Here is a 24,463-nt window from a genome sequence, read left to right as displayed (position 1 = left end):
GTTGAACAGAGGTTCCTAAAGATGTATCTGGGAAAATTGGAAGAGCTAGTGTCAAATAGCTCATTTTTCCTGATTAAGTGCTTATGTGGAATTGGGAGGAGGTGAGAAAATATGGTCCTTCTTGTTTCTGTATCCCAGATGAATGTGCTGGGCCCCCTTCCTTTTATAACAACCCTCCGTCAGGCAGAATTTCTCACATAAGAAGCTTGGATAGCATGATACCCCTCTAAGTTTGGGGCTTAGGATTCACGTGGTCTACTAAAACCTAGGTAAATTGCATAGAATATTCTCTCATTAATTTTGGGTTTAATGAATGAAAAAGTGGATAAATAAATGAATGAATGCAAGAACCCGGGGATAGGATATATTTATCTGCTGAAAGAGAAGATATAAGAAAGTATCAGTGAGTCATTTATTGATATAAGTAAGAAAATTTGTAAGGATATATTAATTCATGATGTTGAATAACACTAAATAGAAACACTAAGTAGATACTTTTTTAATCAACAGGTATTTGTTGTGCAAATATTCATTGAAGTCATTATATGAACCAGGTATGCTGAAGTGCTAGGCATTTAGCAGTTAAAAGGGAAGTTTGTGTTTACATTCTGGAGACTGGGTGAGGTCTTACTGTTTAGTCTTGTAGTAATTCTTAAAATCTGTGTCGTTCTGAGGAGGAGAAGAATGGGTAGGTGATCAAAGAAATGCTTTTATGGAAAAAATGTTTATGACACTTGAATTCGGCTATGTGCAAATATCCTAATTACAAAGATTTTGTATAGAGTGCTTACTGATTGTTTCTAATCAAACAATAAGTAATGACTTGTTTATATAGATAAACATGTCAAAAACTTATGTATGTTCATTTAGTTTTACACTTCTAAATATTCTGGCTAATTTTATCTTTTAATTTAAGCATTCTGGTGTCACTAGGCTCAACTAGAAAGACCATTATTTTGAGGTTTCAAAGTCTAATGGAAATTGATTGATATGTGCCATTAAAAAACATTGTGGTTGAGGTTTGTATTTCTAGGGTTTATGCAAAAAAGCTTGTACACACATCACTGAGAACTCCAATTAGATTCATACATTATTTATTAACATAGTATTTTTAAATAGTAATACCTTTGAAGTTTACATATTATAGATCTACTTGGAATTTAATCTTGGAATTTCAGCTTTTGTTTATAGATTTTAATTACACAGCAGAAATATTTTCTAGAAAGTTGTTAAGTATTTGCCCTTATATGAATCATGTGTATTAAGAACATCCTTGCCACCAATATATTTGTAAGTGTAAATAAGGTCACTGCAGCATTAAATAATAGTATGAATTATGTGAATGGAGATAGAAATATTTTAAAGAAAAATATGTAGGACACTTGAAAGAAATATATAATTTGGTTATTATCTTTCTGCCAGACAAATAGAAATTCAAGTAACCTCAGTCTCAAACACCACATGTAACTTTCAAATAGCTATGTATAATGGTGAATCAATTGTCATTCTCTATGCAACATAGTCATGTTATTGCATATTATATTCAATTATAACATTATGAAATTTGTAATTAGTGTGATCATACCATTAACAAAAACCAATAATACATTATTGCATTTTTTGTATTTTGCAAATCTCTAGGCCATGTTGGAAAAACTGTAGAAGTCTTTGAAAGGCTTTGCAGATTGAATGTATTACAAGCAGTTTATTTGTTGGGATCCATAGCTGAATAAATAAGTATTTGCCAGGTGACATTGGAGATAATATCTTAAAACTCCAGGAAAAAGTTTGTAGACCAAGCTGGGAAGAGGATGAAAAGCATCTCAGACCTCAGCAATCACATGAACTGAAGTGTGTAAGCAGGGAAAGGTTCAGTGAACACTGAGTAGTACCTCTTAGCTATACTGACAATAAATTGATTTGTCAGTGGTTGTCAGTCTGTGGACAGACTGAATGACACAGAATTTGAAACTTATTTGGAGAGACAAAGTAGACCCTTAGGATTTTATCCCTTCAAACCATAAAGTTGTATATTTAACATATAAAAATAAATAGTAACATATCCACATATTCCTTTCCCCCCAGAATGAGAACTTCTATGTTTTAAAACATAAAGACTATAAAAATCCTTATTTGATTCTTCACTTTTAATCATTTCATTTAAATTTTATGGCAATCTGTATTCATATAACAGCTTAGAAATCATTTTTGTATGTTGTCAAAAACTTTGGTTTCAGTTTCAGTACTTAAAAGTAGATACCAGTAACTGCGCATGTATTATATTTGAAGAAACTGCTACTGTGAATGAATAGATACAAGATTCATTTTGTCCTTGATTTCTTTGCCTTCTTTTTTATCATATATCATTTTCATTTGAAATCTTGAGGTAGCTATGTGAAAGTGAGCTGGGTATGAGTGGATATTTAAAGCAAACTGGTAGATATTGACAAGTATCATAAAATGTTTAGTTACTTACTGGTATTGTCTTTTCCAAAGATTTTAAAGAGATGACATGACAGATGGTATCAAATATAATTTATGATTTTTCCTTCAAGGAGAGAGGACATATAAGGAATAGTGAAAGATGTTTGGGTAAATCTTCGCCTCTGTTCAAACCGATTTGTGACTCTGACTCTTGCCCCTAATCAACTTGTGGGCACAGATCTTATCTTCTAAATCCTAAATACCCAGACTCTTAAAAGCTGAGAATAAACTGAGCGTTGATGGGGGGTGGGAGGGATGGGAGGGTTGGTGATGGGTATTGAGGAGGGCACCTGTTGGGATGAGCATTGGGTGTTGTATGGAAACCAATTTGACAATAAATTTCATATTTAAAAAAATCCTAAATATCCAAACAACAGTCTAACAGAGGGATGCCTGGCCTCACTGAATTCCAGTATTTACAGTTTCCTGAATTTCCTGATAGAGGATGCTGTAGGAATACATCTCTTGAGAGTTGTTCAGAATTAAATCAGGCATGTCTTGATTTGTGTAGGCAAATCTCTGCAATTGCTTTATTATTTATTTTAGAATGAGAATCTTCCCCAAATGAGTAGATACATTAGGATGTGTCTTTACTTGGGGATTTGCCTTTGACATGTTTAAACATAGCGATATTTATACATTATTATTTTTGTGGAATAGTACATTTGACATGAAGTATTTATTTCCATTTTTAAATGATAATCTTGCTTTTAAACTTGGAAAGAACATGCACGGTAATTGTCATCAAAATATACTGTATAGAAGCAGTTAAGAATACCTTATATATTAACTATATTTTTTCATATATGTAATTCTTTACATCACATGGAATGGAAAATGTTGAAGAGTCCCAAAACATAAGGGATATTAAAGTATTTTTTTGTATCAGATTTACTAATGGGGGACTGTAATAATGTCTCTTACCACTTTCATAAAGTTATTTCTAGTTCATATAATCAGAGCTCTTAAGTTTCGTTTATCTTTGCATACGTACAAAACACATCACAAAAAGCAGATGAGATGATATGGCTTCCGCAAATGTTATTTATTGTCTAAATGAAGCTAAATATATTTACAAATCTTTAAAGAGAAATACTTCAGTTATCTAAGAAAACTTGAAGAACTTAAGAATACCCTTGGGGCGCCTGGGTGGCTCAGTCGGTTGAGCGGCCGACTTCGGTTCAGGTCACGATCTCGCGGTCCGTGAGTTCGAGCCCCGCGTCGGGCTCTGTGCTGACAGCTCGGAGCCTGGAGCCTGTTTCGGATTCTGTGTCTCCCTCTCTCTGACCCTCCCCCCTTCATGCTCTGTCTCTCTCTGTCTCAAAAATAAATACATAAATGTTAAAAAAAATTAATAAAAAAAAAAGAATACCCTTAAAGGGAATTCCCATGCTATTTTAAAAATTACTCTTAATTCTATATTGCTTTGGGTTTTGCTTAATAAATTTACAAGAGCAAATAAATGTTTTTTTTTATATTGATATAATATATGTTTAAGGGTATATAGTTTTAATATGTGTTTCTTCGTGGTGACATATACTCCTAATAGTGAAAAACTTCTAAATATTTAAGGATTTTTTTTGCTGTGGTATGTGTTAGGTAGTGAATAAATGTGACGATTCTTTGATAAATATTATCCTTTAAGGTATGGAATTCATACCAACTAAGGAAGTTACATGCTTAAAAATATAGGCAACAGTCTGTAAAAATGTCCGAATTTCATTTAAAACTGGTTACTATTTTTCTCAGAAAGTTAGTGATACAGTATTTGCCTCTTAGGAAAATTAAATTACTAACCGGTAATTATAGTTCTCTGAATGTAATATTCTCAGTGGATTTATATTAACTATCTTGGGGCATTTTGACATAAGTTCTGAACAATTGTATCTTAAATTTGTCTAGTATCTTTCTGTAAAGGCACTCCTTTATTTTTCCTTCCCAGCTGTCTTGTGAAGTAGATTCACTTAACCCAGATATAGTTCTTTAAGGCACAGGAATTTTGAAATATAGGCCCAAGTTCATAATGTCATTTATAGAGCTGGCATTAAAATTAGTGCCTGATAACTCTTAGTGAATCTCTACTCCTTTACGTTGAGGCTGCCTTTGTATTTGCTTAATTATGTAGCAAAGCAATGTAAATGGAATGTACTAATCCTTAGAAGACAGTAATTTTAAATACCCCTTACCCAAACTAACACGTGTGGTAATTTTTAAGCATTTAATTCAGTATGACATGTTATATATTAAACTGTGGATTACTTATTAAAATACATTGTAAAAGTTGTATATAGCATAGAAATTCAATTATTCTGTAATGAGATAGAAAGCATAATATATGAGAATCTCTAGATTCTATGGAAAAAATATTGAAACATAATTGCCCTATTCACAGGCATATGAACAATAAAAAGTACCCTTTGAGGAATCATAAATAGTAAAATACATATTTCTAACGAATCAAATTTTTCTATAGTATAATATAGCTAAGGGGGAAGTAATGGCTTTGTGAAAATAGTAAGACCATTAGTCTTAATATACAGCTGTTTCAGGGAAATTTTAAAGAATAATTTAAAAGCTTAAAATCTTCTAAATTCCAAATGTTTGCTTACTGTTACCAAGTCAAAATATATTTTCTTCCATTTATATACAAATCTGTAAGTTAAATATTATTTGAAAACAAAACAACAGCAACTACAAAAACATGAGCTCACTCATCAATAGAGGTAGGAGTACTGAAGAATGCCATTATTTTAGATACTTGGATGGTAAAAATACCAATCATGCACTGGGTTTTATCCTCATTTTTCTAGAGCAACATTCAATCTATTTTGATTTTATAGAATAAAATTAAAATAGATTTACTTACTTATGCAATCATCTGGAAACAAATGTTCAGTTTAGAGGAAAAATATTTAGTAACTAAATATTCTGAAGCAGATTTTCACACTGTTGAAGCATGCCTTAGTTTACTCAAAAATAGAAATTCAATCACTAACCGATAATTATAACAATTATTATTGCCTGATAAGAAATAATTATTTCCTAAAGCTTTTCCCAATATATATGAAGCTGTGAGGTTAACTTTTATTTTTCAAATGAATATTACTGTTTCTTTTTTTAAAAAGAATGGATAATTTCAAAAGACTGCAAAATAAAGCTTGACTTTCCTATAAAAGTTTTGAAACTTATGGGGTAATTAGAGGACCTTTCCCTCTAATAATGAATTATTAGGTGGAAAAATATAGTATAAATTCAAATGAAAATGCCCAGCTCTAAATTCCTTTTCAAAATTGGGAAATATTTATTATATGATCACTAGAGATGGTTATTTCACATTATTTTTACTTGATTGGAAGAGAAATAGACAAGAAAACGGGTATACAATCAGCTGTGAAAAGTTCTACCAAGGATTAGGCTGCTTTTCTCATGGAGCTTGGAGACTAAACACTGCAATGCACTAAGATCAAATGGAACCTTTCTATTAGGACATAAAAGTGATAATGTTAACAGTAAAGTTATTTCCGAAAGCATTATAATGTACATAATTTTCCATATTGTCATTTTTTTAAGTTTATTTATTCTGAGAGAGAGAGTACAAGGATGGGTGGGAAAGAGAGAGAGGGAAAGATAGGATCCCAAGCTAACTCCATGCTCTCAGCACAGAGCCTGACAGGGGGCTTGAACTCATCAACCATGAGATCATGTTCTGAGCCAAGATCAAGAGTCAATCACTTAACTGATTGAGCACCAGGCACCGTATATTGTCATGTTTTTATAACATTATTGATAATGCCCACCTAGTATTCAAGTGAATATATATATATAATTTTAACATTCAGGGTTTTTTTTTTCTAATTTTTTACCATTTATATAGTATTTGAGAAATATAATTCAGGCATTTAAAAACACATTTTATTTTATGAATCGAGACAAAATTCATACTGATTTATTTGGTTTTCTTTAAAACACATTTTTTGCTTAAATTTTATCTAATCTGTAAATTGGCCTTGGTGGTGCTGATGCCCAAGTCATCATTTTCTTTCTTTTCAATCTTAATCATATTTGGGGGCTCCATGTAAGTGTGCTATAGATTCTGAATAAGGTTGAATGAATATATCTCACGTCACTTTCAACACAACCTGAGTTTTTCTTTTGTAAAAGTCATCACATTCATCCTTCTTTGTATTACTCATTGAAATATTAGATACACAAAGTGAAATTCCATGCTAATTATCTGGCATATAGTAGGCATTTAATACATATTTGAAAAGCCAATAAACAAATATAACAGTTCTAGCACTTATTCCATAACTGCTGAATTTTAGTAAAATTTTATTATATTTTCATTTCACTTAAACTTGCGTCCATGGATCTATGCTTATTTACATAATTATGCTTTTAAGAGTTCCGTTCTTAGTTCAATCCTCATACTAAATTAAATGTATTATCTGAAAAATAATTTTTACATAGACAAAATAAAGTTTTGAAACTTAAGCAACCTTTTATCACTCTTTGTAAGGATTATAATGTAAGATGATGAAAGATGATTTCCCTGTAGGAAGTAAAACGTCTCACTATTCATATTTTTCTGTGAAAACCACCAAAAGAATTTTGAAATAAGATTGCCAAAAACATATAATGATTTTCAGTGTATTGAGAAAACAGTTCATCAAGTAAGACTGTAATAGTACTATTTTATCGTGGAAACTTTTTCTTTTTGTCAGTATTATTCATTCACAGAAAGTATTGAGCAAATTATATTTCTTTGCCATAGAGAACTCAAAAGATGTTTTCTCCTGTGCTGATAATATAGTATCATTGTCAGAGACTAAGAACCCTCAAAAGAAAAATGGCCCTACCATCTAACTACTGTCAGAGAAAGTAGTTCAAGACTGACTACTTTAAATTAAAGTTAAATTAAACAACATTTTTAAATTAAATTTAAAATTAAAACAACATTTTTAGCTCTGCTCTGCTATTGTATTGGCATCCTTCCAACATCTCCATGCATGGGTTAAATTATTTATTTACCTAGGAGTAAATTTTACAAACACTTTACCCTGAAGAAGCCTTTGATAGTAAGTTATGCTGCAGAAAATTACATGTGTTCTTGATAAAACATTGTGACTTTTCAATGTATCTGATGGTAGATTGATAACATCCGTTTAAAAAAAAAATAGGGGAAATGCTTTGTGCCCTTTCTCTGCAGTGCTGAACTTTGAGGCTTGGTATATTTGTTTGCCCTTATGTTGGATGGAACTGACCCAGATGTGCTTTTAGAGAAAAAAAATCTTGGCTTGGGCATTTCTTACTAATCCCACTTACATGAACAAGTTGAGTGTTTAATCACAAGTTTTGTCTAAGTGTCTTTATATAACAGAGTTGAATTTTAATGCTATTTCCTGCTACCAAGACCATAAGAGTTAATAAACCTGCTATAATTTGGTAAACAATATGCCTGTTTTACTCAAGTTTTGAAAGCCTGGACCTTCTGAGCAGAAAATTCATTTCTCTGGATAATCAAATTTTTATGCTTAGACCAAGCCAGCTTTCTAGAGTGGGGACCTTAGATGACAAGGTTTTGGTCCCTGAAATATTTTTTTTTTCAATGGTCTTTTAAAAAATACACATAAACTATGTTGGCAAACATTTGTGACGCTAATAAGCTAAGGTTACAGTTTTTTTCTTTCAAACAAAATTATGCTTGCCATCTTCCACTATATTGTTGAATGGCTCCTTGAGTCTATATAGACACATTAGGTGCTTTACACCCTAATTCTTAACTTGAATAGCCTCAAAATGTGGTCCAAAATAAATCAGCCAACATCACTGAAATATATTGAGTCTGGAAAGTTTTTGAGAGTGACTACTGGCTTCATGATAATTAAAAGCTACAAGGTTGCAGAGATTTTTCTATTAAAAATGGAATATTGTTCTTCATATGTGTTGTATTTTTAAGGGCTTCTTGTTATCTAGCACAACATGATAGAATGACAAATTTCATAGGAATAGAATAATGGGTATCTTTATACATATATGCAGTCAAAAATAGCTTTTCTCATTTAAAGCGCTTTATAGACACTAAATAATCCTTATGACCTTCCACCGAAGTAAGCATTGTAATCCTTATTATAGAGATGAGACACAGAAAGGTTTATCTACTTGCTTATTGACACATAACTGTAGAGGTGGAACTCGGATTAATCATCTATATTTGGTTCTTATTCATTCCTAGGCAGCCTCATGTAAAGAGCCATTCTTATCAATAGATTTAAGGATTAAAAGATTCTGCATGTATGGTTATATCTTTCTATTATTTTAGCAAAAATTTAACACAAATATGAATATTTTACTTAAACATTGAAATATAATTTCAAGTAAAACACTTGAAATTATAGGAAAACCTCATGGTGTGATATAGAGTCTCAAGCAGCAATTGCATGATATACAATACTGGATTTACTTTTGTGTCTCTAAAACCTCATGGTTTGTCCAAATTTATACTCCAAAAAGATTATATACTTAAAGCTGATATTGTATAATAAACTTGACTTTTAAACTAGTAATATTTATCTTGTACTTTCTTGTTCAATTTATAAAAATCTAAATAAAAACTAAAGGTAAATGCATTATCCTATTAAATTAGTTCCATATTACTGTACCTTTAAGTAATTATTTTTGTACTACAGCATTGCCTGCTGTCAAAAAAAATTAGGTTACCTGGGGATGAATATTCTCTAATGGGAAGATCACCAGACTGCAGTCATGGGTGAGCCCCGTTTCTATTCTTAGAATCTCTCAATAATGCCCAGTCTAATCTTCTGCAAGACTTTTTAACGGTCTCCACTTTTGTTTCTTAAGTTGTAAAAAGAGAATTCAATTCAATTCAACACATATTTGTGATTACTTACTAGCAAAGTAATATAAAGAAAATAAGGGGACACAAAAACTAAGAATAGAGTCCTCCTTGAGATACTAAGTATCCAATGTAAAGACATTAGAAGAACAACTATTTTGATAAAGTAAATAAAATTTATAGAATTCAAAGAGGAATGATTATTGTAGGTGAGCCCAGAGATAATTTCCCTAAATGCAAAGTGTTTAAGATGGCGTTTAGATTTTGAGGTGATAGGACATTGATTGGTAGAAGTGGTAAGAAGAATCTAGGTGGAGTAAAGCTTGTGTTGGTAGTGTGATTGTATGTGGAGTAAAGAAAAATATTGTGGAACTAAATTGTGAGAGACTTTTAAGACAAGGGTAAGAAGTTTGAATTTTATTTTCTAGGCAATGGTACACATTGAATGTTTTTTTTTCCCCAGTATTTATTTATTTTGAAGGAGACAGAGAGAGAGAGAGAGAGAGAGAGAGAGAGAGAGAGAGAGAGAGAGCATGAGCAGGAGAGTGGCACAGAGAGAGGGAGACACAGAATCCAAAGCAGGCTCCAGGCTCTGAGCTGTCAGCACAGAGCCTGATGCGGGACTGGAACTCACCAGCCATGAGATCATGACCTGAGCCTATGTCGGATGCTTAACAGACTGAGCCACCCAGGCGCCCCTACACACTGAATGTTTTAAAGGATAGATCTGCATAATCACCTGCACCTACAATTGCTGCTTAGAAAGAAACTCTGTGGCTGCTTCTAATGGTGGCTGTGTGTGTGAGGAGGTGGAAGATCTCAACTAGGACAATGGCAGCGAGGATGAAATACTACACAGATTTATATAAATGCATGTGTGTAAATGTGTATAACATATTAATAACAATAATATATATTCAACCTCTGAACCTTTCAACCCCTGAAATACATATATTTACACATATACATGTAATACACATATATGTGTATATATTATACATATACCTGCACTTCAGAAATTGAATAGACAGGGATTGACAAATCACAGGATGAATGTGGAATAGAAAAGAGACAATGTTACTTTACAATTACGTAAAAGATTTCTAAGACCATTTTGTAAAACAACTCAAAACTCTTCAAAACAAAGGATTTCTTGTAATTGTAAAATATGACTAGTAATTTCAACTCATTTATGCAACAATATGAGATGTTTTAGTTTTGAGCAAGTTCCTTTCTTTTCTGATCTAAGTGTTACTGACTCATTTAATTCAGTCTTTCTGCTAAAGATTCTTGAGTTTTCTCTTGACCAATATGTCATTCTGACATTTTAGAATGTTGAGTCATCATTTTTTATTGAGTGACTGACAATTTGATAAATTTCTGGACTATCGTATACACATGTACAAATATATCTGGCATTTCACAAATAAAAAATGATAAGACATTTTTAAAGAGTAAGTAAGGAATTTAATTTTATTTAAAGAAAAGTCATTGAAGCATAAAGAAATGAGGTATTTGAGCCCTGCAGTTATGTGAACAATTCAATCTTTAAGGCTGAAGCCACGGGCAAATGTCTGTTCTTAAAACCAATTTCTTTCCAAATAATGCCTGATTCTTTTGTATGTAGCATATATAACTATGTGTCTTAGTTGTGTTGCTGTTAGCAATCATTTTGTTTACGTATGACTTGGACTGCTTGGTCCTTAGGCTAAAACTTTGTCTTTTTTATATTCCACATGATATTTAGGACAGCCTTAGAATAAGAGAAACACAGGAATTTTAAGGAACTCAGGAGGTCATCTATTTCAACCTACCGGTTGGAAACACCTTTTGTGATGCTTTTGGTGTCTTACTCTTTTGTTTATTCTTGAAATTGGACAATGAGCTGACTCCTTTCCAAAGCGGTCCATCTCATTTTGTGCAGGTCTCTGGATTAGAAAGTTTATTACTAAACTGAGCTGGAAGTTGCTTCATTTCAACTTCTAAACATTGGCTCTTTGTTTTTTGAGAAACACAGGACTGTAGTTCTTCTTTAATATAACAGACCTTCAAATACTTGAGGACTCCTATCATGCCCTTTTAGAAAGTGAGAAGTATAGCAGTGTGTGGGTGGCTTGGTTGAGCATCTGACTCTTGATTACGGCTCAGGTCATGATTCTGGGGCTGTGGAATTGAGCCCTGTGTAGGGCTCTACACTGAGCGCGGTGCCTGCTTGGGATTCTATCTCTGTCTCTGTCTCTCTTTTCTGTCTCTCTCTGTCCCTCTCCCCAGTGCTCTCTCTCTTTCTAATATATATATATATATATATATATATATATATATATATATATATATATATATATATATTTTTTTTTTTTTTTTTAATATATATCTCATATATACAGTGCTCTCTCTGTTTCTTATATATATATATATATATATATTAAATATATCTATTTAAAATAAATTTCTATCTCTATATAGCTATATATAAAGAAAAGTGAAAATGACATATGAATGGGGTAAATGGTCAGGTTATAATCCTTTGTTTATTTGTTTTCTAGCTAGAAAGCCTCAGAAAAATAAGATGCAGTGTTTGATGGATAACTGTTTATTTTTCCCACTGTATTAATGTGGGTTTGGTTTTCCCCATAAGACAATTTCTGTTGGTTTCTTAACACCAGCTGGCTCATTTCTTCATTGACCTTTTTTTTAAGCACTGAAATACGGACATGAAGGTGAACATAAGAGAACTAAACAGCTGCATTGAATTGAACTAATATTCTGTATTTTGCCTTTTAATTACTCTTTACTTAATATAAATATTAAAATTTGCTGTAAAATTTATCTGCTCTTTTAAGCTTACTAAATTTCGGTATTGACATTAAGAAATTTGGAATATTTTACAGTTATCGTTGATTCTGTATAAACATAATGCGAAGGAAAATTTTCCAAATTTATCACTGTAGAAAATGATACAGAATTACCTCAAAAAGTTCAAGGTAGAATTGCCATATGATCTAGCACTTCCACTTTAAGATGGATACCCAAAAGAAGCAAAAGCAGAGACTCAAAAGATGTGCATATGCCCATTTTCATAGCAGCATTACTTACAGTAGCCAAAAGGTAGAGGCAACCCAAGTGTCCATTAATTTCTAAGGAAATGTGGTACATAAATAAAATTCAAGAACTGAACCTTGGAGATATGCCAAGAGAAATAAGCCACTCACAAAAGAACCTCTTATATGAGGTTCCTCTTATATGAAGTTTCTAGAGTAGTCATATTGTTAGGAGGAGAAAGTAGAATGGCAGTTACCAAGAGCTGAGGGGAGGGAGAAATGGGCAATTAATGTTTAAAGAGTACAGAGTTTCAGTAGGGGAATATGAAGTTCTAGAATGAGGGTGCTTAATGTCACTTAAAATTGTTAAAATGGTAAATTTTAATTTCTGTATATATTACCTCAATTAAAAAGAGAGATGATTATTTATTCCAGTGGAAAATGAAATAATACAAAGAGCAGAGTAATGAAGGTAAAGGAAATTCTGATAAATTTCCTTTATTAGGAAATTATTATTAGTGTGTGTGTGTGTGTGTGTGTGTGTGCACTTCTGCGTGTGTGTGTCACATCTAACAATTTGTATAAATGATACAATAGTTGATCTGAGTCATATCCTAATATTATGATACATGGACCATTAGAAAATTGAAATAGTCAAGAGAACAAATCAATGATATTTAAAACTATGGATTAGACCAATGCAAAATTTTGATAGATTCATTTAATAGGTTTTGAAAAGTTATCTTGAGTATTCTGAGAAAGGCTTGTCTTTATCATGCAATAGGTTGCCTTGTCACTTTGTAATACTACAATCACTATGAACCATAACCCTTTTCCAACTCATAAAGATGATCTGTAGATTTATATCTAGACTTCTTTTGATATACTATGTTTTCTGTTATGCAGGTATTGCCTTTATCCTTGGATTGTATAAGCTAAGGCAAAATTAGGTCAATTCTATTAGGAATAATTTTAAAAGCGATATCTTTGAAACAGTTTTATTCAATGAGATACTCTAAGATGAATGTCAGAAACCTCACTTTTTTCTATCAGTGATGTGCAGTTTGCTGTGGGGTTTTATAATTTTATGAAACTGACGACTTGATTGCTTTGGGGAAATTCACATGCAGATTTTACCTTGAAGAGTCAAAAAGCATTGCTAAATGATGGATCAAGTGTAATGGGATTAAGGATTTTTTCCATCCTTTTTATATTAATTACCCATCCATAAAGAGAGAAACTAATCACCCTGTCCCTGACTAATGCTCTGTGGGCTTTTGATATCTGTTTGATGAAACTATCACAAAAGATAAAGCTGGGAAAATTATTTTCTACCTTAGATACGCATGTAGCACTGGAGTTGACAGGATTTCAGTTCTGAGACCAAATGAATAAAGTGATGAGATGCCACCTTGCACAGAGAAGCAAACCTGAACAGCAATCTTTGATATTAAACATAAGCATGAATGTATGTTTTTGAAACCCAAATCCTACTGACCATTAATGAGGCTCTGCAGACATAAAGCTGTGGCCACCTGAACTTTGGCCATGAGAGAACATGTACATACAGGATGGTATGGGATCCTTATCTTTCCATAGCAATAGTCTGTCTATCCTACTTAGGCCTAACAAGTCCTAGGAAATAATAACTGTCTAAAATTTTAACATAACAAGAATACTTGTTCATCTATTGTGACTCACTTGTATATATACAATATTTTTTTTTCAGTTATTCCATGTGCAAAGTGATAGTCAAAAACTACTGGGGAGAAATACCCCATTAACTATTCCTGGTATAGGGGAGCTAGATTCTCCTGTATGTGTATGAGTGGGTGGCCATTTACTTTCAAACTGTTTTGTTTTAGTGTGATCTTGATTAGAGATTTAATATTAGAAATGCAAAAAGTTTGCCTGTACTCATGTTGAGAAATAAGTATGTAAGTATATAATAGTATACAAGTATGTAATCCCATATATAGGCAGCTACTATCTGCATAACAATTTTATGTAACACTAGGAGATATTATAAATAAATGTAGAGAGCAGTTATTTTCCTTCCATATATGCATTAAATGTAACATTAAACGTTTTAAAAATATGAATGCAATCTAAGTGCCTCTGAATATATAGTATTGGGGCCATATTAGGATAGTACTTCTTTGTAATAAATTATGAGTAGTATAAAATATTTAGAGTGAGTTACTATCTATTTCAAATCTATGTACTGAAGAGATTAAAAGATGGTTTTTGGATAGATTCCTTCCACATATGCCTAGAATTGACACCAGAACGGGGCACCTAGGTGGCTCAGTTGATTAAGCATCTGACCCTTGATATCAGTTCAAGTCATGATCTTATGGTAGTGAGATTGAACCCTGTTTCAGGCTCTGTGCTGAGCGTGGAGCCTGTTTGCTATTCTTTCTCTCCCTCTCTCTCTGCCCCTTCCCCACTTGTGTGCATATGCATGCTCGCTCTCTCTCTCTCTCAAAATAAATATATAAACTTAAAAAAAAAAGAAAACAAAAGTGACACCAAATGGACAATATATGGTCAAATATATGAAATTAACACTGAATGATCAAATGTATATAATACCACCTAAAACCCAAAAGTAAATTTGATTTATATTTTGTATATATAATACCAAACCAGCTATCTTAGTGCTTATGTTTAGATTATCTTTGTCATGTAATAGGATGTTAAAATGACAAATTGTACAAATTCAGCTTCTTTCATTTGAGAGGATTACTTTAGTACTTTATTCACATTTATGGTCCTAAAAATATTTCCTAGCACCTACTCCATGCAAAAGCAGTATTATGGGAACTAGGGATATGAAATGTACAACATACAGGTTTAAAACACAGAAAAGTACATAAGAAATAATTTGTTGGTATTACATTACCATACTTGGTAAAATATTTTTTTTATCTTATATTCTATCTAGCTGGGCAGGCAGAAAAAAAATGAGTACAATATAGAGTATGTTATATAGCATTAAGTACCTCACTGAGAAGACAACTTTTGATACCTAAAGGAAGCATAGAATTAGAAAAGTTTTTTCAGGCTGAATAAAGGAAAAAGAACCTACCCTACCTTCTCTCACTTGTCCACTTCTAAATAGTTAGATACAATTTTTCTCTGAATTTAAATGTTTAGTTTTCACTATTGCTGTTGATAATTCACAAAGTTCTACAGGATTTTTATGTACTATTAGAAAGCACTCCTCAAATGACACAGTTTGGGGAGAGACTGTTCTGGACTAAAAACTATGAGGCAGAGAGAGAGGGAGAGAGAGAGATTGACCAATCAATCAATTGAGATCATGACAAACATGATGTCTAAAAACCGAGAGACTCAAAATTCCAACATTGGACAATATCTGTATAAAAATTTTAGGAACTGGTAAATGTAAAATGTCCTGATTTAAGAGTAAGGAACGAGAATACAGGGGCGCCCTTGCAATTCTCTCCTTCTCTCTCTGCCCCTCCCTTGCTCATGCTCTCTTTTTCTTAAAATTAATAGTAAAATAATATAAATAAAATAAATATAAATAAATATAAAATAAATTAAATAATAAAATAAACGTTTTTTTTTAAAGAATGAGAATACAATTAGGCTTCAAATGTATAGTGCTGTTTCTTCTGATGTTAATCACCTTTTTATGTATTATCCAATACTTCTTGTAATGTAACCCAGAAGATTTTAGCTGAGATAGTGACAAATCCTTAGGAACCATGTGATACTATTACTTCCAGGGTGTAAGTTATTAGTGCTTAAAAGAGTATGTGATAGAAAACTTTCATGGAACTACGTAGTGACAAAAAAGAGGCTTTATGATTCATTTCTGATAAATTTGTACATAAGATGCAAAATAACTGAAAAAAATAGACTAAAAACTTATTTGAAGTCTTAAATGAATGCAGCAACTCTAATGGAAAAAAATGATTGATAATATAGGAATAAGCTGATGATAATTTTATGAAGGCAAAGTAGAATATGCATACAAATGAGCATGCCACAGCCACGTAAAAAGTCAAATAAATTGATATTTATAAGAATAAAATACAACTGGATTTAAAAAAATTCTCCATAAAAACACATTTCATGGTTCTAAAATTCATTTGTTCAATTAATTAATAAAAACCTATCAGAAGGCAACTAAATGGGAGATGCTGCCTCCATGTTGGCAAATGAGTATAAAAAATATGGATAATATCCATCCATCTTCTGGAGCTTATCTTTCATTGAGGTGAAAAAAAAATAATAAGATAATATGTTCTACAAGTAGAAGAGTTAGAGAGAGTTAAAAGAGAGGGAGTTACTTTGGAGAAGGTAATATACCTGAAGAGTTAATGAAATTCTTTCAGAGTGGATAGCATAGAAATTGAAAATTAAATGTCAAGGTATCACACCTTTGAAAAACCTTGGGGAAGTTCTCTCAATGAATAAGGGAATATTTAGTGTAAATTTAGTGCAGACTGTTTGAAGTCCCTCGATGGGAAAATTTGCATTTCCTAATTATTCACTATTTTCTTAAACTTTTGTAGAGATATCAAGAAGTTTATCAACAGAAAAAAATTCCCATTGATTTATTTAAGAATGCTTCCCTTTCTTATCCTATCCCATATACATATATAGCATTGCCCACAATTTCCCCATAGGAATTCTATAGGAGATATGGGGATAAGATGATATAAATCAAATGTCTAAGAGAAGAATTAAAAACATATATATGCACTTTTAATTTGAAAGTATATAAACACTTTATATGTTTTTAAAATATGTCATTATTTATTTTTCAAATGTCATATATATTAAATAATACATATCACATATGCAAATATATATTCTTATGTAGATAATATATCAATATTAATAGGAAATAAAATGGTAAAGGCTAAATTAATGGCAAATTTATAAGGAGAAATAGGATATATACATAGCTTCATGGGTCTCCCCCAAAATACTTATTGATTGTAGTGTTTATAACATATAACCACAATTCTTTGAAACTACTTCCTTCAGGATGGGAAGCTTAATTCTCCTCCTCTTCAGTGAGGGCTGGATTTAGTGGCTCACTTCCAACAGAATCTAGAAAGAGAAAAATGCTGGAGAAACCTGGCAGATACTACCTTAATCAAGACATCCAAATTAATCAGTAATGCTACCTTGTTATCTGTACCCAATAATATGATATGATAGGAAAGTAATTTCTCCTTTTAGTATTCTACCTTAAAATCCATAACCCCATCTAATCATGAGAAAACATTAGGCAATCCTATGTTGAGGGGCATTCTACAAAATACCTAACCATTACTCCTCAAAAGTGTCAATGACAAGGAATCACAGATTTTGAGACTAAAGAGAAATGATAAATAAATGCAACATGATTTCTTGGCTTGGACCCAAGAACATAAAATATTAATTCTTAATATACTATAAGTCTATAAGATCTAACATTAGGGGAAACTGGGATAAGGATATATGGAACCCTCTATACTGTCACTGCATCTCTTTTGCAAAACAAAAATTATGTCAAAATAAATTTAAGATGATGGACTAAAAATACCAATAGTTTTTAGTTAAATGCTTTAGAAATCCTAATTCTTTCATTATTTTCTTGTAAAGCTCTCATTTTTAATCTGCAATGGAAATTTATCTTTCCCTGATAAGTTTTATAAGTATTTTATTGCTGTTTAAAAGTCAAGTTGCTTTATTTTAATTGTAGTGAATCATGTTTAGAATGTATCATTAATTCCCATGCCCCCCCCAAATCAAGTGAATACAATTAAATTATGTAAAATGTTATATGAAAATGGCTCTAAAAAGTATGCTATGTATAATTGCAATTTACACAAGATGCGCTCTGAATCCTCCTTTCCAGATGATGTAAACAAAAATGATACTCTCAAGTTAATACTTAGCTTTTCAGAGATTGCATCAGTGATGCTGGGGAAGGATTAAGGCATTAGAGGCTAAAATCTGTCAAGTGTGGTTATACATCCAAAATTCACTTACTGAACCATGAACACACTTTTATTATTTTCCATGAAAAATTCACTTCTATAAATGAATGCTGCATGTGATTATTAATACCAACAAAGATAAAAATAGAGCATGTTTGTGTAATACATTCTGTTGTTCTTGTTTGTAGTTGTGGTCCTGAAATATTATCCTATGAGAAAGCATGATAGGGTAATATCTTCTCCAAATTTATTTAAAGATTTCACAAAGAAAAAAAATTAACAGGCAATATGTTCCATTTCAATGTATTATGTAGCTGATTTCTGGGAGAAGCCAGATGCACAGTAATTTCCATTCCTGAGACACTTTCTAACTTGCTGATGATTAGCCCAATCCCACAAGTGCCTTCAAAAAGCTCTTTCTGCTGAGACAGCTATTTGAATTAATGGCTATTTTGTGTATGTTTAGATTTGAAGATAAGAAAACAATCTCTTCATAAATTTTACTATTTCATAAAAAGTTGAAATATATTGTGCTTTATGAAAAGAATATTTACTTATTTGATTTTAATACTACCTTATGCTCTATAGATTGTGAAATCTATAATGTAAGTCCCAATTTTCAGAACACAGTTTTAAAATAAGGAATGGGGTATTTTTCTTATTATTGTGACAGTGATGATATAGTAAGAGGATATTACAACTCAATGCAGTCAATTTAATAAGCATTTACTTAGTGAGACCTGAATTTTAGAAGACGCGAAGTCTTGTAATGGAAATGGTTTAAGATGTATGTGTGAGAGGCAAACATCAGCAGGGACATTGATAAAGATAAGAAATAAGATATTTAGATCTGGGGGAGACTCTAAATGACCTTTGGTACAAGAGTTTCAATGGATTTGTGAACATGTTTCCTAATGGTTAAGAAGCCAGTTAGTTTGGAAAGAAATGCAGGTGTAGGTAAGTCTTTTGGTCAGTGGGATAATTCAAAAAGAATAGTTGTCCTAATGCCATCATTCCTTGAACTACAGATAGCCTTTCAGGGCTGAGAAATGAGTCAATACTTTATTTGATTGTTTTTTCCCTTTTTATAATGAAAATATACCACTGTGTTTTCTTTCATTTTGCTTATTTCCAGTTCCTCAAACATTGTTAAATTTCTACTGTGTACAAATTGTAGTCTTAGGCACTATGGTGGTACATATAGTTCCTCTTGTTAGAAAAATACTAATTTTAAAAGGTATTTGAGACATAACATCAAAAGTGTAGTGTAAAGAAGACCATGCTCAGAAAAAACCAGAACATAAAATAATTTCTTACAAGCACCCAGGAGAAGAAAACATCTAGAGAACTCAGTTAAAATCAGATTGGTAAGAGATTTTAATGCCATTGCTGTAAAAAAATGAAGTATGTTGTGTGGGTAATAAGTGTATCATTGGTGGTTGTAATAAGCCCTTATTTTTAAGTTTATGAAGAGTATCAAAGATTAGGTAAGTAAAGATAAACATCCTAGACTGCAGTTCTTCACTACTAGGTGGATAAGTTCTACTCAGAACTTTGATGGTTTAAACCACGGGAAAACAAGTGCTCTGGTGGTGTCTTCAGTAGTAGCCTCTGACAGACTCAGCACGTTGACTTTGAAACGACCTTACAGAATGCTGAAGCTGTAAGTCTCCTATAAGAGAAACATAGCCCTGGCTCCAAGACAGATGACAGATAGGGTACTATTTTTGACATCCCCAAGAGAATGTAGTGGGAGTAGTCTTCTGAACTCCAAGGTGGGAGAAAAGAACCCACAAGGGTTCTCTAGAGAAGATGCTCTATCTTTTTTTTTTTTTTTTTTTTTTTTTTTTTTTTTTTTTTTTTTTTTTTGGGCTGGGATAAATCTGGAGACAGTTCCCAGCAGTACTGTGACTAATGTTCTTGGAAGGAATCATCTATATATTGATCCAAATAAAGAATATTTATTTTAAGATTGGCATCCAAGTACTCTTGGTGCTCCTCAGGAGAAAAAGGGAAAATATGATGGTCCTTATTGGAAATAGAAGCATATGTTATCCAAAACACTTAACAGTCTTTTGTATTATCTAAACCTTGATATAAATCAGGAGTAATTAAAATATAAACAAAATAAAGCGTTTTTTCTTATAATATGCAGCATAACAGTTAACATATATAACATTTGGAAAGATAAATTCACATTATCAATGAGTATATCAGCTTATTTATAATAGCAATATATGATATATTTAGACATGCCATGTCTACTCTGTACATCCCTCCCCTAGTTATAATGCTGATGTTTTCTTGACCAAATGAAAATGGAACACATTACTCTTGTTTCTGTATGATAAAACATGAATTTCCTCCACAATGGAGCCTCTGAGGATTTGGTAAGAACAGTGAAGAGCTGTGAACTGCACTTAAGCATCTTTAAAATAAAAGTCTTTAATAAATGGAAGCCATTTACTTCCAGCTGCTCTTAAGGACAGCAGCCCTCAAGGGGAGAAAACACAAAAATGAATGGATGCTTAATAAATATTTGTTGAATTGAATTGAGTAAGTAATTGATTATTCTTCAGCCACAGAAGTCATTCTGGAGCTTTTAGAAGGAAGGTGGTATGGCAATTTAGCTTGATCTATGTGGCATTTATTAGAGTGCCTGATAGGTAGAAGGTCCTACTATGGTAAGACAGTATGCATCAGAAGGGAGTTGATACGACACAGGCATTAGAATATGGTTGCAGGGACATAGTTGCTGGCAATAAAGAAGATTTTAAAAAGTATTTTAAACTAGAATAGAAGGAGGTGGCAGTTGCTGACATCTGATAAATCCTTAGATTTGTTATGAATATTATTTTTTTCTCTTTCCCTTTGAGACTGGGAAATGAGACAAATCCACTGAAATTATCATCTTGGAACATCTAGGAAAGAGCTTAAAATTGCCTTCCAGAGCAATCGTGCAATGGTGCGACTGGTCACAAACTAGATTTTGAAAAGAAAATTTACAATACCACACAATCTAAAGTTCAAAGACTAACAAGCAGATAACATTATGACATTAGCAACCCCCACCATTTTTTGTGAAAGAGAATTTTTTATTACTTCTACGTACAGAAAAATCAACAGTGTACACTTAGTCCGGTTTGGTGACAAATTCTTTAGCCTTTGTCTTTTCCAACTTGGCAATGTGAGGCACCAACTTTGGACCCAGAATGTTGCCTCCCAGGTGAAAGCAGATCTCATCATATCTGTCAGTGTCATTGGTCTTGATGGTTTCCACCAGCCTAGCCAGAGCTCCTTTGTCTTCTGAGTTAACCTGTGTGAAGGCAACAGTGGTGCAGCCTTCCAGTGGACCAGATGCCCCTGGCCTGTCCTTCTAGATGATAAAACAGTAGGGAACCCTCATTTTACTACACAAGGCAGGCAGGAAGACAACCAGCTCAATGGGATCTACATCATGTGCAATCACTTCCAGCTGAGCCTTCTTATTTTCCACCAAGGTGGTGACAGTATTAACCTCAGCTTGAAGGACAGGCAGTCTCTTAGTGGGGACATCCCCTTTGCCAAGAGTTTTCTTCTCAGCCCAAGCCAACAGTCTCTGCTTGTTCTCTTGCTTTGTCTCTGGTCTGTATTTGTGAGCCAGCTTAAGCATCTGAGTGGCTATTTTGTGGTCCAGGCCTGGGTAAACTGGTTAATCATGGGAGGCACTTTTAGACCTTTATAGAGAATATCCCTTTGCTTCTGAAGCCGGATGTAGTGGGGCCATTTGGCAAAGCAGGTGAGGCCCCTTTTGGGCTGGATGTCCTGTCCAGTGCCAAAATTCTTGAGCCTTTTCTCAAACAGAGGACTGACCACCTTCTTCATGACAGCAAGGGCTGGGACCACCTTTTTCTCCTTAGGTTTCTTTCCTTGAAGCATCTCGGATGGCTGGAGGAGAGAGTGCAAACTGCTTTTAAACAATCTTCAACTAAAAACAAATTTCATAATAAGAAAAATCTGTAGAAACATTTTTACCTTCAGGCATGCTCTTTCATTATACTCATCATAATTTATTTCTTTACATAGTTGAATGGCTGCCCACAGAAACATTTAGGGCAATGCTTTTCAACCACAGCACAATTAAGATTTGGGGCTGGATATTCCTTGTATTGAAGACCCTCTCATTCACCTTAGGATGTTAGCAGTATCCGTGGTCTGTACACACTGGATGCCAGTATTAGACCCTCCCAGTCCTGACAATCAAAGATGTCTTCAGATACTACCAAATGGCCCCTAAGGGACGCTGACTAGGCTAACTGATAAATTACATGTATGTACTTGTATTTAGTTGTGTGTTTATAGTATAGAGCTAAAATGACAGATAATTTCTATGAATATATTTAAGGAAGGTGAGTTGTTTTGCTTTAATATACTTTGAAAAATTGTGATTGTGTTAGTGTTTGTAGAATGGTTACTATATGAGGTGTCTCCTTATGTTCTTGTAAAATGATGCAAGTTCCTTTTATAGTGAACACCAATTAAATGGAAGGCACTGAACTAGAGTCTTTATACACATTATTTAATTCTTAAAAAAAATATGATGGAATGTACATCTCACAGTTAAGGAAACTGATGTTCAGGGTCCTAACCCAGAACCCAAAGTCAGCTCTTCTTATTAAAACATACAGCCTTTCTTTGTAATGAAATTGCATGGTTTAGGAAGTGGGAAGAAAAATTCTATCATATCTATGTTTTGTAGGCCACCAAGATAATATTTAACCTGCTATTGTTTTAAAGATTGCCCAATAGTTAGAGACTTTCTATTCACTGAAATTTTAAAACAATGTAATATCAATTATTTTTCCAAAAATACTTTTTATGTTTTTTTTGAGAGTTCTCCCAATAATAAAACTCAGATACAAAATAGAAATGTCCCATCATAAGTTTTAGGAACCTCTTTACTAAAACTATATTAAATTTGTTATTTGAAGGAAAATATTGGATTATTTTATTCATTTGTAATTTTGTTTCTTTGTCATTTAGTAAATGCTTAACTTGCTGATTTATGAACCTGCTCTTGCCTGAAAGAGCCAAGGTAAATTGCAATTGGCAGTTCTGTAAAGGAGTCTAAATTATTTTCTTTCATGAGTAATATGAAAAATTGAAGTGTAATTGATGTTCATTAAAAACTAATGTGGATTTTTGAAGTAGAGATTTTTGAAGTAGAGAAATAGAAACTCTTGTCTAAAAAATATAGTAGTTGAAAAAAGTAATTTTAGTGGATCTTTAAAAAGCATAAACATATTCCTTCATCAGATCTCTGCAGACCTTTAAGCTTTGTTAGAGTATTTTATAGCTATATAAAGTAATTGTCATATTTCATTGAAATAACATACACTTTTAAAAAATATTTTAACATATCTGAATTGTGAAGCATCTTAAAATCCCTAGTGTATCAGAGTTTAATCGATGGTATTTTTCTCTTACAAGTACATAAAACAGTGACGTGAGTTACAATTGATGTTTAGATTCAATAACTTATAAAATTTAATGAGATATATCAAAACATGTCAATGCTTAAAATTTTGATCCTAGAAATATTAATTCATATGTTAAATGATTTAGTTAATGGAATTAAGTGCTAATTATAATTTCTATTGGATATGATTTAATTTCTATAGCAGAAGCCTATGAAAGACACATATCTGTAAAATATTTTCAGCATAACTTTTCTTTGCTGTCATATTTTAACAAATTATTTGTTGTTTTTGTCTAAACGCTATATGCATGAACAAACCATTTTGATAGCTGATAAACCTTTTCAGAAATACATATTTAAGTCACCACATAATTACTATATATCAACAAGATAAGTTTATCAGTTCCAGTTGTGGATTTTGACTGATTATAAGTACACAAAATATATTTTTTAAAATATGAGAATGATAATTTTATGAAGATATGATTACGTATTTGCTCAGGATATTTTCTGCTGATTGTTTTCTGTAGTATAGGTACAGGGATTTATTATACTGTTATATAGTTCATATAGTTAGACATTTTATTTTCAGAATAGCTGAAATTCAATATGTGTATTTCTTTTTTTCATATTTGTTTGCTCATAAAAATATCCTGTA

The 24,463-nt window shown here is 32.3% G+C and overlaps 1 pseudogene; it reads right to left on the bottom strand.

The window, feature by feature from the left end:
- Nucleotides 1-21,480: 21,480 nt before the first annotated feature.
- Nucleotides 21,481-22,286, bottom strand: LOC131513187 (large ribosomal subunit protein eL8-like; annotated as a pseudogene).
- Nucleotides 22,287-24,463: the final 2,177 nt, after the last annotated feature.

This window comes from Neofelis nebulosa, chromosome 5, assembly GCF_028018385.1.
Source record: "Neofelis nebulosa isolate mNeoNeb1 chromosome 5, mNeoNeb1.pri, whole genome shotgun sequence".
NCBI classification, from domain to species: domain Eukaryota; kingdom Metazoa; phylum Chordata; class Mammalia; order Carnivora; family Felidae; genus Neofelis; species Neofelis nebulosa.
The sequence above is the reverse complement of the archived record's forward strand: the minus strand, read 5'-3'. Positions and strand labels throughout refer to the sequence as shown.